Here is a 9,922-nt window from a genome sequence, read left to right as displayed (position 1 = left end):
GGTGGTGGCGGTGGTGGTGCTGGTACTGGTGGCGGTGGCAGTGGTGGTGGTGGTGGTGCTGGCAGTGCTGGTGGTGGCGGTGGCGGTGGTGCTGGTGGCGGTGAGTCTAACAGAGTGCTTTGAAACAATATCAACACTACCAAAACTAAGCCCCATGCATCCCTGGTCATGGTCTTTGGGGGAGGTGGATATTTTAAGTACCCAGCTGACCTAAGGGAAAGAGCTGAGAAGTAGCTTTGAGCTGTGCCCCAGGTTTCATTCCCTTCTCCAAGGCATGCAGATACAGCAGATTCGGGGTAGAACCCGATAACTGGCACTCTTTTATTTAAATATATACATATGAATGTTAAGCTGGGGGCAAGGTTGCTATCCTTTAATCCCAGCAAGTGAGAGGCAAGAGCAGGCTGATCTTTGTGAGTTCAAAGCCAGCCTGGGCTACGAGCTACTAGTTCAAGGGCAGGTCGAACTATACAGAGAGGTTAACCCCATTTTGAGAAAGTAAAAATAAATACATAAACAGATAGATAAATAAATGAAAAATTAATATGTGCATGAGTGTTTGCCTGCATGTATTGATGTGCACCACATGTGTGCCGGGTGCCCACGGAGACTCCGCCCTCCAGCCAGTGGGGAATGGTCACTGGCTTTGTGAAGCTCCACAAGGGAACTCATACACCAGAGACAAAGGTGATGTGGCCCAGACCTCAACCTCAGCCCTGTGTGCAGCCCCTGTGTGCAGGATGAGGGCTGCCTGGCTAGAGAGACCAGCAAGAAAATAAGAGCCCTGGCTTCTGAATAGGGCAGGGTGGGGCAAAGCCTGGGAAGCCAGACAGGAGACTTCCACACAGCCCGTTCCCCTCTGTGGCATCCTGGGCTACCCACCTGGGCAAGTCAAGACAGCACTGGCCCTCTGCGGCTCCAGAGCCTGATCTCTAAAGTAAAGAAAACCAGCTCACCGCACCTCACCTTGTGTGTGTGTGTGTGTGTGTGTGTGTGTGTGTGTGTGTGTGTGATTGTGTGTGGTTTTTATTTTTAGATTAAAGTCACTGCTCAAGGCAAAGAACTCCAGCAGATCAGAGGCACCCAGGGTGGAAACGTCTCTTTTGGAAATAACTCTATTCATCGTTCTGCGTGTGTGGCTCCAGACATTTGCTTTGCGTGTGCAAACAAACGTCTGTGTACATTTTTATAAATGGGCTTGCATGTCTTGTTGCAAGTTGCTTTTAACATATCGCCATGTGTCATGCTCTCCCTGAGCTAGCCATAAATACCTGTCTCGTTCTTTTTGGAGTCTGCATAGTATTTCACAATGTGGACACACCGCCGTTCACCCCTTCATTCTCCTGCTGATGGGCATTCAGGATGGTTCCATTTTCCCCCCTACAATAGATAATATAGCACTGAACACCTTTATATGGGAGCCTTTGAATACATCTTTGCGTGTTTGTGTGTGTGTGTGTGTGTGTGTGTGTGTGTGTGTGGTGTGTTGGGCCCTTGTATGCATGTGAAGGCCAGAGGTCAGAGGTTGACAACAAGTATATTCGTCAATCGCTCTCCTCCTAACACCCCCTCCCATCTGCCTGAAATGTCTATTAATTTTCTTTTTCAGGGTGTTGAACTCAGAGCCTCACACATGCCCAGCACATGTTTCACTGGGGCTACCCCTCTCCTGCCAGGCCACTGGAATTTTGATAGGCATTGGATTGAATCTATAGATTTGGGGGTGGAGCAGACCTCCATCTTAATTTTTTTTGAGAAAGGTCTATCACTGTACCTGGAACTCATCAATTTGGCTAGACTCGCTGGCCAGTGAGCACTGTGGATTCTCCTGTCTCTGTCCACCCCCTGCTGCTCCTCCCAACTCTGAGATTAAAGAGACACAAAGGCTAGTATACTGGTGCTCTTTTTTAATCCCAGCACCCAAGAAGCAGAGGCAGGTGGATCTCTGAGGATTTAAGGCCAGCCGGATCTACATAGTGAGTTCCAAAGCAGCCAGGCCACATAATGAGACCCTGTCTCCAAATCAAAAAATGTCCTCTATTATGGGACTGGGGGAATGGCTCAGTGGTAGAGTATTTGCCACACATGCACAAAGCTCTGGGGTCAATCTTTAGCAACAAATGGGGGGATACCTAGATTTTGCTTTCTCCACCCATCTCTCTCTCTCCAAATAGTGCTCCACTGCACTGTTTTTATTGTGACCCTTAGTCCAATCCTAGTCAAACTTCAGTATGGGAAGACCCTTCACTTTTCCTCTTGTTGTTCCTCCTCCTCACCATGGTCGGCCACAAGCTCAGTTTTGTCTGCGGAATGGGAGCCATTTAAGGAGACATCACTTGACAAGAGAGGAAGAAAACAACAAAGACATCTGTCAGAGCTTCATCCATTCATTGTGGATGTGAGTGACACTTTGCTGAGTCAGAAGATGGCTCTTAGAGCCAGAAAAAATAGTTCCTCGGGGTGTGTGTGTGTGTGTGTGTGTGTGTGTGTGTTTTCAGCTGCAAGGAGAACACACTTTAAATTTCATCAGCACTGTCCACTGGGTTCTCACGTCTAGACAATCAGCAAAGCAATCCATCAAACCCGGATTTGTGGCACTGCCAATTTCTTTGGTGTAAATAGTTCTACCATGGCCAACATCAGCCTGGCAACATGCAGTCTGAGCCACCCTGGAGAACAGCTGCCCTCTAACACATCTTTTCATGGGGTTCCTGTAGTTACACATCAAAGGCCAATATCCAGAGCATGTATGTGCATGCGTGTATGTGCATGTGTGTGTGTGACACTCGTGTACTGACCTCAGCTGCCTCAGATAACTCAGGGTAACTGACAAGTCCTGGACACTCTGCAGTGTGATGGAATGTTTCATATAGTGATTATCATAGACGTTACATGATTGGGTAAGTCTGCCAAGATATATAGCACATGTATAAATCTGGTGGTGGTTCTGTAGAGACAAGGTTTCTCTGTGTAGCTCTGACTGGTATGAAACTCATTTTGTAGATCAGTCTGCCCACAGAGATGGGTCTGCCTCTGCCTCCCTAGTGCTGAGATTAAAGCCGTGAGCCACCACATCCAGCTTTACAAGTCTTACTGTATGTAAATATTAGTTGAATAATCCAACAGTGCCAAAAAAAAAAAAAAAAGGCGTAAGGGGTAGGAGATAAGAATAAGCTCTTACCACTCATGTTGGACTGTTAGATTCCTCGTAACTACCTACAATCCCAGCTCTGGAGGGTCTGGAGCCCTCTATAGGCTCCTGATGACACTCATACACGCGTGGCATACACACAGAGAAGCATACATAAATAAAAATAAAATATTTTTTAAATTTTTTGTATCTAAGTTGGGATATGGGAGGTGGAGGCTAAGTAATTCTCTTTATCACTTTTCTGTTGCTGTGACAAAACACTACGAGCAAGGAAATTTATAAAATGAAAAACACTTAATCGAGCTTACAGTTTCAGAGAGTTAGAGTCCATGATGATAGAGCAAAGGCCTGGAAACAGGAGTAGCTGAGAACTCACATCTGGATCATCAAGCGAGAGGCAGAGATGGCAGAGCAAGTGTTGAGGTTTGGTCTGTGGCTAAATCCTGGTGCTGGTGGCCTCAGGGATGAGAGGATCCTCGCGTACATCAAGTAAGGACATGTGACCTTGCTCCTTAATTTAAAACTATTGGTTGAATAAAGATGCTGATAGGCTATAGCTGGGCAGAAGAGAGGTAGGTGAGGTAGGCGGGGGTTCCTGGGCTTGGTGGCGAGGAGAGACCACAAGGAAGAGAAAGGTATAAGGTAAAGAGAAGAGAAGATGCCACGGGGTAGGTGAGTCATGAAACCATGGCCATGAGGGCTGGCCAATTGGAGTTAAGATCTGCCCAGGTGGAATGTGGCAAGTCATATGTCAGGGTTATTGGCAGGGAAGTAGATGTAATAGCACTAGAGGGTAGATAGCTGCCCAGCTCTACTGCATAAGGCTTATCATAAATATAAAAGTTTTGTGGCTTTTATCTGGGAACTGAATGGTCAAAGGTGAAGTAAAAGCCTCTGATTGAGATTAAATATTTCCAATAACACGGGGAGTAGGGGAAGTCTTGAAATCTCGAAGACAGATCTCTCTAGTAAGGTCACATCTCCTAATCCTTCCCAAACAGTTCCGTTAACTGGGGACCAAGTATTCTCATTCAAACCACCACACTCTCCTGACTCATATGTGGAAGGTGGTCAGGCACCCAGGCTTGCTTTTCTGAAGAGACTTCTGCTCCTATCTCTGAGCACAGAAGACAATTCAGTCTAGAACAGATGGCAGGGATGGCCCTGCTATGGTCCCGTCACCACTGCTTCTAGTGTCTGGTTGTGTCTCTACCATGTTCCTACAGGAGTTCATCGGCACCAAACCAGCCCAGTGTCTCACGAAAGTAAAAATCCTAGGGTGTGTCGCGTTAATAGAGGCCAGGTCACTTGGATCTATCCTAGCTGCAAGGGAAGCTGGAAAGTGAACTTCTCATTTCCACTTGTAAGGAAAAGGTGCCTGAAATCTAACAGCATCACTGTGGTGACCGCCAGTTTCCACCACCACTAACACCAGGACCAGTGGTACCCCAACAGTGCTCGGCAAGCTTGACCAGGACCAGTGGTACCCCAACAGTGCTCGGCAAGCTTGACCAGGACCAGTGGTACCCCAACAGTGCTTGGCAAGCTTGACCAGGACCAGTGGTACCCCAACAACAGTGCTCAGCAAGCTTGACCAGGACCAGTGGTACCCCAACAGTGCTCGGCAAGCTTGACCAGGACCAGTGGTACCCCAACAGTGCTCGGCAAGCTTGACCCTCCTGTAAGCAAGCACACCTTTATACACTCTCTCACTCACATGGGACAGGCTTCAGGGCAGGGTGGACTGGCTCTCAGAGATACTTATTGCAAGATCAGGAGGAGTGTGGGGACTAAAGATCCTGAAGGAGTGTGGGGACCCAGCCACCATCAGAGAGGCTCTAAGGTATAAAATGCTGAAGAAACCAAGGAGAGAGAGGTCCCTGGGGTCCACAGAGCGAAGAGGCCTCTCAGAGCATTTGAACAGAGCTGAGAGAGAGAGACGGAGATGACAGAGACAGAGAGAGATGCACGTATGCACGCCCATGTGTGCAGGCAGAGGACAGAACAGAGCACTTTTATTGCTCCCCACTTTACTGTCTTGGAGTCAAGCTCCCTCACTAAAGCAGAATTTACAGTTGCAGCTAGGCCAGCTAATCAGCCAGCTCTCAGGATCCACCTGTCTCCAACACTCAGTACCAGGTTACAGACATATGCAGCCATGCCCAGCTATTTATCTGGAGGCTGGGGATTTGAACTCCAGTCTTTCCACTTGCAGAACAAGATCTCTTACCCACCGAACCATCTCTTTAGCCCCTCCCACCCAAGAGATTTGAAAGTTGAAGAAAGATTTAGACAAAGACAGCAAGTGTACTTTGACAGGTGGACCTATGTGGGTCAGGGCTTAGAGACAGTGTCTAAGGAACTGGGCTGATGCAAAAATGTAGATGGTGTTTTTCAAAAGTCATGAGAAAGGGCTTGGAGCCATAGAGTGCTTGCCTTGGGAACCAAAGTTCAATCCTTAGAACCCAAGAAAAAGTGGTGGCCCTGATGTTACACATGGTGTTAAGAAGGCAGAGACAGGACGATCCTTGGGGCCCGCCGGCAAGCCAGGCTAGTGCAATCAGGGAGCTCAAGGCCAACAAGAGAACCTGTCCAAGGAGGCAGACAGCATTCCTGAGCACGGCACCTGGTTTGTTCTCTGGCCTCCATGTGCTTATTCATACACATGTACATACATACCCAGCACACACATGAACGTGCACATACACGTGTACACGAACACATATATGTACATATGCACATAATAAAAAAGAGAAATATGCTTTATGTTTGAACAACATACATTCTGTACATAGCTATATCGACATGCCAGGATACCTATTCAAGACAGCACTGTGGGCGTACATGACCACACCCAGTCTGCCCAGTGCCAGAGTGGAATCCAGGGCTTTGTGCACGCTTGCCAAACACTCTAACAATGAACTGAGCTTCATTTCCAGTGGCTTTTTTTTATTTTTTTTATTTTTTAAGATTTAGACATCCTGACACTTGCTACGACACAGGGAGCTTTGGGGATAGTTTCCTAGGTGATATGTTTCAAACACAGAAGGTAGAGAGTGATTCTGTTGTCTTGAAGTGCCCAAAGCAGTCAGGTTTCACAGAGACAGACAGTAAAGCAGGGGCAGGAAGGGGTGGTGGGAGCAAGCTCTGCCCTGGGAGAAGATATAAAAGTTCTGGAGAAGCACCTCGGCAGTGAGCATCCTTGGTGCCACTGAAGAAGCACCTCGGTGGTGAGCATCCTTGGTGCCATTGAACTGTGGTTCTTAACAGCAGTAAAGAGGCAAATTTACTGTTGTGTTTTTGCTCATGAATACTCAGGATTTGAAAAGCCTGCACCAAGCCAAACAGTGTCGCCATGGTTGAGAAGAGCCTGGGGGGCCAGTGCAGTCAAGGAGACCTTTCAAACTTGTGTTCCATGACTGTGTGTTGTTTTTGGTTTTGGAGACAGGATTTCTCTGTGTAGCCCTGGATGTCCTGGAACTCACTCTGTAGACCAGGCTGGCCTCGAACCCAGAGATCCTCCTGCCTCTAGGTCCCCACCACAGCCTTTTTTTTTTTTTGTAAGCATTAACTGGTGAAGGGTTCTGTCTCTCTGTCTCTGTTTCTGTGTGTGCACGCGCGCATGTGTGTGTGTGCGCGTTTCAAAGTGACCCCAGAATTAGAGAGGGTTGGAAAGTGGGTGTGAGGGAGGTTGAGGGTGTGGCTATGGGTTCCGTGCCTTCAGCCTCAGTGCTGAGAGCAGTGGGAGAGGAGGACAAGGATTCTAAGCCACTCACTGGAAGGAGTTAAAATCCTATACCACAGACTCCAGGAAGAGCTGATGGAGCACCATGTAAATCGGCTGTGCTGGCGCATGCCCGGGATCCCAGCATGTAGACAGCGGTTCTCAACCTTCCCAACACTGTGACCTTTAACACAGTTCCTCACACTGTGGTGATCCAGACCACAAAACTGCTTCTGCTGTCACTTCATAACTGTCACTTTGCTACTGTTATGCATTGTAGTGTACACATCTGATACACAAGATATATGATATGTGACCTCCAAAGGGGTTGCAACTCACAGGTTGAGAACCACTGACTTATAAGAAGTAGGAGGTTTGGGGTTCAAGGTCATCCTCAGCTGCATAGCAAAAAGGTCTACAGATCTGCCTCAATCAATCAGCCAATAAACAAAATATAGAAGGGAGCTGGGCGTGGTAGTACACATCTATAATCCAAGCACTTAGAAAGTAGAGACAGCAGATTGCTTCAAGTTCAAGACCAACCAACCTAGTGAGTTATAGACTAGCCACAAGACCCTGTCTCAAGAACAAAACAAACAAAAAACACTAAGGGCCCTGGGAATACAGATTGCGTACTTGATCCACCCTAAGGATCCAAGAGGACCTCCTGAAAGCAGTGTCTAGAACTAGGCACTGAGCCTAGATGCCCAGCAAGGAACCTGCAATGTCGGCGTCTGTACCCAGAGAGCCTGGGCCCCCAAGCACCTCCATAGCTACAGGCAGAGGTTAGGGCGGGAGCTCCTGCCCTGCCCCCTCCTGGAGACTGTCCGTGGACCCCTTGGGAATTGTGCAAACTCCTTCCCGGGCCCGTGGCTTTCCTTACCTACTGGGGACTGATGGTCTATCTTAAGCTCCTGATGCCACTCTGGGCCAGAGGTGGAGACGGGGTGGGGGTGGGGCAGAGAAAAGAACACCAGGCTGTACCCTCTCCCCTCCCCCCAGCCACAGCTTGGAAGGAAAGAGAAAACATCTCTCCCTGCACGAGCCCCCGACCCTAATCACATCTGGTTCCCATTGGCCCTGTTTGGTTCCAATTGACTCACTTCCTGCTACCACCTCTGGGAACCCCTATTCCCCAGCTGTGGGAGCAGCCCCCCTTCCTTCAGCCTGCAGCAAGTTCTGCCCACTGGGGTCCCCAGTGACCTGACCTTGCTTCTTGGCCTCCACCATGAGCATGTTTATCTTGTTGCCCTCAGACCTTTACAGCGGCTGCCCTCCCTGTTCTTGGGGTACCCTGGGATTTCACAGCACCCACTACAACCTTCCAAGTCCCATCCAGAGCCCAGCTAGCCAGGTCCCTCTACTCCTTCTCCGGAGCTTCTGCGTACCCTCCCTGCTTGGTGTGCTGAGTCCCTTCTGTCCTGAACTTCTCGCAGATCCTGCATTAGAGCAGCCCCAGGCCTGTCTACCTGGAGACATTCCAACACAAAAGTCCCAAAGCCACATTCAGGACACTCAGGACCTCAGAAACAGAGCTGGGAGGGTGTGTGGATGGGGCCGGAGAGGGTCAGGGAAGAAATGACAGTTCCAGAAGACAGGAGGGAATCAGTCTTGGGAAAGGGGACCCAGTGCCCAGGCAGGCCCAGAGAAATGATGGAGAGGAAGTCAGAATTTTCCCTCTGTTCCTGTCACTGGGTGTGGTGACAATGACCTGGAAGGTGGCTCTCTTCAGGGCAAGCTGATGCCCTCATCCCTGCTCCCATGGCGTATGGGTGTGGCTGTAGTGACAGACTCAGTCTCCGGCTCTCTGGAGCACCTCAGCTTTCTGAGCAACAGGACAAGGGCGCCAAGGGGCTCCCGAGCCCAGCCCCTGGCTTTGCTACTTATCGGTCGTGTGATGCATGTCCCGCAGGACAGTCTTGCCTACCATGGTGCACACACTTGAAGACCTACTGTGTTCTGTGTGACTGGGTGGAGGTGTCCTGTGTTCCTCACAGCACTGTCCCCTGCTCCTCGGAGAAAGAGTTGAGGTAAAAGCACTGTTTATTATTATTATTATTATTATTATTATTATTAATTAATTAATACCATTACCACCATCAAGCAGTCAATGGCTAGGCCTCGGACTATGGCTTGATTAGTAGAGGATTTGCCTAGCCGGCACTAAGCCCTGTGTTTTCTCCCCAGCTCTGGGTCAAGTGGGTGGGAGGACATATGATCCCGTACCTTCCCTATGATCTCTGCACTCAGGAGGCAAAGGTGGGGGGATAGTGAGGGGGGTCAAAGTTCAGGGTCACTTTCATCTATGTAGGGAGCTTAAGGCCAGCCTGGGCTACACAAGACCTGGTCTCAAAACTAATAGACAAATAAATAAATCCTGATCCAAGATCATACATCAAGCGGAGCAGCAGAACCCAGCACTGTCTCAACTCCAGAGCCTCTTGAGACACATCTCTCTCTCCCTCCCTGTTGTTCGGAGGCCAGAAGTGTCCTAGAGACTTGAGAGCTGATTTTAAGGTCACGTCCACCAAGCTCTGGCCTGCTCGTGACCAGGGTTCACATGTCTCCCTAAAGCCAGCAGTAGGCCTTGCCCTAGCTGCCAACCTATCTGTCCATCCATAGATTTTGGCTGAGCATCACCTCGGAACCAAATGACAAGAGCGCTTGAGCTTCAGAGCCTTCCTCTGCAGAATGGGGATTGAGTTGAGCGCTCCCACAGGAGTAAAGTGAACCCCGGGCCATTTTCAATGTCCTTGGCGCACATTTAAAGAGGTCAGGGTGACCTGGTGGTTAATTTTAGTAACATTTCTAACCCTAATAGCGTCCATTGTCTTCATTTCAGTGGGAACTGGTGTAAAAGTGACCCATGAGCTGTGCCACACCCTTTTGTAGCCTCAGGGGTCCTGTCCATTTGGTCTAGTCCCACCCCTAGTGCTCAGGAGCCACAGACGACCCGCACCCTGAGCCGTGCAGCTCCTGACTGGAAGAAAGTTCTATTTAGAGTGGGTGGGTCCCAAACCCCAGGCTGACCCACAATGGGAAAGTAT

This window comes from Mastomys coucha, unplaced genomic scaffold, assembly GCF_008632895.1.
Source record: "Mastomys coucha isolate ucsf_1 unplaced genomic scaffold, UCSF_Mcou_1 pScaffold18, whole genome shotgun sequence".
In the NCBI taxonomy this organism is placed as follows: Eukaryota; Metazoa; Chordata; class Mammalia; order Rodentia; family Muridae; genus Mastomys; species Mastomys coucha.
Note: the sequence above shows the minus strand (reverse complement) of the source record.